Here is a 6000-nt window from a genome sequence, read left to right on the forward strand (position 1 = left end):
AAGTGGCGTTAGCTAGTAAGAGTAACATCAATCCAATACTCTTAATATCTTCTGTTCAATCATCAACATTTTTTTTAAACGACAGACTACCTCATCATGGTTGAAGTTTGTGGGGTTTAAATCTGACTATCACTCCTTTTTAGATCGTCCAAATTTCAATTGGTCACCACACCACTAGACCATTTCGATGGTGTTGTTTACTTATCATCCTTATTTGTAGAAAATGTCAATATTTTACATGGTAAGCTAATCCGGAAAAATTGAGGAAATGAAACATAGTTGTATTTTACTATTTTATCCCTATTGACTACAAGGTTACTAGTTTGTTCACAAAACCCTTTTTGATGAATCCATGTTTAGCTGTTGAATTTGTCTTGCATAAGAATTTTTTTAATCTTGCAAATCATAATATTTTTTCATTATTTACAAAGTCTATACATCTAAACGTTTTCTTCTTGAAAATACAATACATTTGTATCTTGCATGTTTTCTATAAAGTAATCATATTTTTGAGAAAGCAACTCCTCTTTGACATGTCCACATTATTGCTATGGAAAGAATTCATCTACATGGAAAACATGGGAGTTTATCTCCATTGGCTTTTCCACATTATTCAATGGGACGGAATCTCCAAATCCAGTTCCTTTGGATTCCATCAGAATCCGCAAAACCAAATACACCCTAAGCATATACTAACAATTCAAAAGAAATTTCATTTTCAACCCTCTTAAAATCAAAGATCTTTCCACAATCAACATAAAACCATATTACACATTATCCAGATAGTCCCCAAAGTCTCAACTATTTGGTGTTAAAGAATTACATATATCAACTTACACAACACAAAAATACAATAAAAGTGGGCAAATTCATTAAAAACTATATATAAAGGCCAGGGTGATCAACACTTCATCATTCACCATTAAAAAGTCAACTTTCTTCCCATTTTTCTATTCGATTCATACTAAAAATCTTGTGCACAAAGTTACAGAATGGAGCACGCTTTCTGACCCATTCGCTTCTTTTCTTCTTTTGCTTTGGTGCCTGAAGAACCACTTTAATGGCTGCATCAGAATGGAGCACGTTCTACAATAACCATATATCATGCAAAAAGACGTAAATGCCCTTGCATCCACATTATTAGATGTCCCATGAAAAAATTGCAACTTTAATTTTGGTATGCCTCACAAATATTATAACAACTTTTATGTTCCAAACTCCAAGGTAAATTACCAAATTGCCCCTACCGGATATTTTGGACATTTGACTAATAGTCAAACATTGCAATTTCGTGGTACAGATATACATATGAAATGAGCATACACATATAAAGTATTCAAGGTTGCATTAAGATGGATAGTTTTATCATTTATGAGAAGTTAAAACTTTCAAAAGAAATTCCATAATTGGTTATGAAGTCAACGTAACGCCACTTGATCCACTGACCCATTATTATAATAATCATAAAGAACATAATATTTCAGTGAGTAAGTCCTAAATTGGTGAAAGTAATTTGAGCTATTATGTATTTTCATTTTTTCCAAAATCCTGTAACATAGAAAAATGGTATTTTAAATGGTCAAAAAACAGTATAATGGTTGAATCACTATACAAAATAGGTAAGTGGCTAAAATAAAAATACAAGCGCTTTTCTTTATTTTGCCCTTTTCATAAAGGCTGCACCTCCAAATATAAAGCAAACAAGATTTAAGTGTAATGAGATTTGTTTTCTCAAGTATTATTCCTCATGTGTAATACCTCAAAAACTAATTTCCTTATTAATATGTGAAACTATAATGCATGTAAGGGGCCCACTTGGATGTTACTTCTTTCTTTTCCACTTAATGACTTAATAGAGACGGTTTTAATTTGGTAAGCTATATATGAGTGTTTCTTTTTGACTTAATATAGAAAGAACGACTTAATACTGGAAGTTGTAGAAACGAGACTTTCCACATTAAGTTCAAAACTTTTACAAATTTGCCCTCATTTATTTTTTTTCTTTACATTTAATGTACCTGAGCTGTAGTTATTGGAACTGCACCAGGATGGTCACTCAAAAACTGTTTATCATCTCAAAGATCTACAAAAGACAGAACATTTAGTGTGATTTAGATTCATAAATCTCAAAGAGACTAGAGAGTTGGAGGGTAATTTGGTCATTTGAGGTTGTGTCTTGTCCACATTAACTAATGACTTGTAGTCTCTCTCTCTTTTATAAAAATTGCAAAAATTCAATTTTTAGGATGCTTAAATTGAGAAGCATCCCATTTTGGAACCGTTCTTCATCACAAAAAAAAATGTTGGAGGTTATTTTGGTCATTTGATTGATAGTTTTATACAAGCTCGTAGAAAGAAATGAGATTAACCCACTATAGCATTGTACTGTGAACTTTTTTCTTATTAAGGCATTTTTACATTGAAAAAACTATCCAATTATAGCACTGTACTTCTAGTGTTATCTTGTTAAGGCATTGCATTTTCAAAAATCTACACAATTATGGCATTATACTTTGATTCTTTTTCTTATTAAGACCTACTTTGAAAATTCCACCTAGTTATAGCATTGTACTTTTATCTTTTTGCCAATTAAGGCGTTTTACTTTGAATGTTCTAACCAATTATAGCATTATGCTTTTGATGTTTTCTTATCAAGGCATTGTACTCCAGAAGATTTACCCATTTATAGCATTGTACTTTCCATTTTTTCTTAGCAAGGCATTGTTTTGAAAAAATCTACCGAATATAGCATTGTTGATTGTACTTTCAATGTTTTCTTACTAAGGCATTGTAGTGGTGTACTCTAGATTTAGAACACAAGAATTAGGGCACAGGCTACTTAATAATAGCTGAATGATTACAAACTAACTGCCATTTGAGAGGAAATGAGTTTCCCAAGCAATCAAAAGCTAAACTCACCCCTATTTATGCTGATGCAACAGACAAGGGACAGAAAATGACAGAAATGCCCTGAGGCCTGTTAACACTTATACCGCCACTGGTTATAGTGTTGCACTTTGAAATTTTCTTATTAAGGCATTGTACTTTGAAAATCTAATCCAATTATTGTACTTTTCGATTTTTCTTATTTAAGCTAGTATATAAATAAATGCAAATTTTTATTTCTAGAAGTTAACCTAGTATACAGACCAACCATCTATTTTCGATGAGAACAAGTAACCATGAACAAAGTTCAGGCTTTGTTTCAGGTTTTAGTGAAACAGACAAAATGAAAAAAATAAAATAAAAAATCAAACAATGTACTTACATTCGGAACTCCATGTATGGGGAAAAATCTGTACAGAAGGTGACCTAAACATTTAAAATCATAAGGTTATACGTAGTGTTGTAGAATGAAAAAAATCTATAAAAAAATGACTGCGGGTGTGATTCAAAGTAGATCGTTTTAATTGAAAGGTTTAGTTATTAAAAGTTTTAGCAAGAGCACATAAAAAATCATAAAGAACATTAAAAAATCGGAAGTTTACTTAGGTATAACAAATATATGTTGTCTATTTGTTAAACAGATTATTAGATGTTAAATTCATATCCAAATTTACATGCATCCAACTATAATGAGGATCTATATTTGTGGTCCCATCAAGAAAGCATAAGTTAGTAACTTACTTTTCAAACAATAAATTAAAACATTTACAGCCAAATGAAAATATAAACTGTTAGCCTTATGGTATTTAAGTATAGGGCAACATCAAAATAATTAGTCTACTAATTGTGGTTAATGCCCTTTTCCATGTGGTTAATTATTATGTTATTAGCAAAGGCACACGTGACAACTTGTCGTATTTGGGCATGGTATCTTTATCTTACTTGTACTCTGCACAAATTGCCAAATTTCTCCAAGTTTTTTGTTGGTTAGACTTCCTTTGATGTGTCAGAGTAGTTGTTTTAACATACAAGGAGGAATTGCCAGATCAACTGTCATGTCCCTTGAGACTCCCTTGAACTGCATGATGACAAGATATAACATCATGAGTAAAAACAGGTTCTACCAAATCAAAGACAACTTATTTAAATTGAATGAAGAAACTCTTTATGATGTGTTTGTTATTAGGCAAACCAAAAGAAGAAAGGAAATATACAAAGAGGGGATGGAAATTCACACATAAGAACTTAAGCTTGAAGGTACAGATAAATGACTAATCTAGCATATTTGCCCTTACATCAGGTATAGTTTCACTTTCACATACAGCAATAATCAGCCTTTGAGACTATATTATACACAAACTACCTGTTAATGATCCTCAATTCCACTTCTTCTCACCAATTCCGTGAGTTGCTTGCAGATCAACCTAACCACTGGGAAGCAGAAATGAAAATTATAGTATTTCAAAGAAGCAAAAACGATTTTACACGAACTAACTGTTGCTGATAATTAGAGGAATTGAAGCAATTACTAAAAGAAGCCAAAAACAAATATTGAACAGCTCAATTCATCCTGTTCACTCATAACATCGAACAGTGAGTTATTCCATAAAATTCGTACCAAATTAAACTACAAAAGAATTGAATTATGCTAAAATTTAACAAAGAAAACGAAATTTGTACCAAATTCTGGAAGAAAAAAAAAAAAGACGTTGATACTTGATTTTTTTTTCTTTTTGAACAGACAAATTTCCACCTAAGTCGACGAAAGGACTTACCCTCGACTTTGAGGGAGGGCACCAGATACGCTGGGCTACAAAGCGGTGGTGGATCGGTGATGGCGGTTAGTGTCTATTTTGAAATCAATGTTAGTTCTTAGTTACAAAATTAACATGGTTAGTTCAATAGTTATTGAAAAAATATGTTTTGGAAATTATCAATAATGATACAATGAATATATTTTAAGATATAAGAAATAATCAGATATAATTGTAAGAAATTTAATATAATTATTGAAGTTATGTTTAAAAAAATTTTATTAATACGACCCGGCCTGCCATTAGTATTTTTTTACTCATTTATTTTTCCGGTTTCACTTAAATTGGGAACTACGTGGTTTTCAGTTCTAGATTTGCCACCGGTAATTACCCTTAAAATTTTTAATTCCTAATATAATTATATATCATATATTTAGTATTATATTATTCTAAAAACATTATTAATATTATTGGTTCGGTTCGGTTTATAATGGTTTGGTTTTTGATGAAAACCATAACTGAACCATATGTATTCGGTTAATCAAAATTAAAAATCGAACCATATCTTTTAGTAATGGGTCGGTTAAAATGGTTCGGTTATATCGGTTAATTTAGTTATGGTTTGGTTTTTCAATTATTATGCTCACCCCTATTTATGCGATACGGGAATCCTGCTATCTGTATTTTATCCTCGTAGTATTAGATTATTTTTTTTAAGTTGTTACATATTTTAGTCCAGTCACCAATCCATTGATACGGCCCAATAGGTGAGGCAATATGGACGACCTCTGTAATATCCCATTTTTACAACCAAATTTTTTATTTTTAGATTAGATAAAAACATTGTTTCCATAAAACCAAGTCATGAAAAATCATGAGTGTCAAATAAAGTCATCCCAAAAATCAGAGTATCATAATAATGCGGAATCATAAAAAGCTACTATTGAATATGTACAATCAAGCATTTGCCTTCTCATGATCATTTGAAATACCTGAAACACATTTAAATCCACAATCGTACGCACGAAGCTTAGTGACTTCCCTAAAATATAACATACAACACAACATAATAAACAACTATGAGTTATCAGCAACCCTAGGATTATCAGCAGTCCTGAGGACTATCAGCAGTCTTATGGGTGATGGGTTTTATACATAAGAACAATCCTATGTGCTCATACAAACCCTAATGCTTGGATCTAGGTTTCTCTATTGAACATGCTTTGAATCCAAGACTTACAATCCTAGATCTATCATATAGAATTCGAAATTAACATTATAAGAACAGATCTAAGTGTTTACCTCTTTCAAATAGCTTGAAATACTTGTAGTCTTCTTGATCTTGAGCTTAGAGTCACAA

The 6000-nt window shown here is 31.4% G+C and overlaps 1 long non-coding RNA gene across 3 annotated transcripts; it reads right to left on the minus strand.

Annotated features, from left to right (window-relative positions):
* Positions 1-727: 727 nt before the first annotated feature.
* LOC145132963 (uncharacterized) lies at positions 728-4755 on the minus strand. 3 transcript variants are annotated; one of them, XR_013718312.1, is made up of 6 exons: positions 4662-4755; positions 4250-4317; positions 3829-3964; positions 3269-3312; positions 2019-2083; positions 728-1086 (listed from the first exon to the last, which is right to left on the minus strand). It is a non-coding gene; the product is annotated as an uncharacterized LOC145132963 (long non-coding RNA). The 3 variants fall into 3 exon arrangements; XR_013718314.1 differs by having other exon boundaries at positions 4247-4317; XR_013718313.1 differs by lacking the exon at positions 4662-4755 and adding an exon at positions 4567-4655.
* Between the last annotated feature and the right edge of the window lie 1245 nt (positions 4756-6000).

The sequence above is a fragment of the Lactuca virosa genome, chromosome 8, assembly GCF_052849685.1.
Source record: "Lactuca virosa cultivar CGN04683 chromosome 8, Lactuca_virosa_CGN04683_v6, whole genome shotgun sequence".
NCBI lineage: Eukaryota > Viridiplantae > Streptophyta > Magnoliopsida > Asterales > Asteraceae > Lactuca > Lactuca virosa.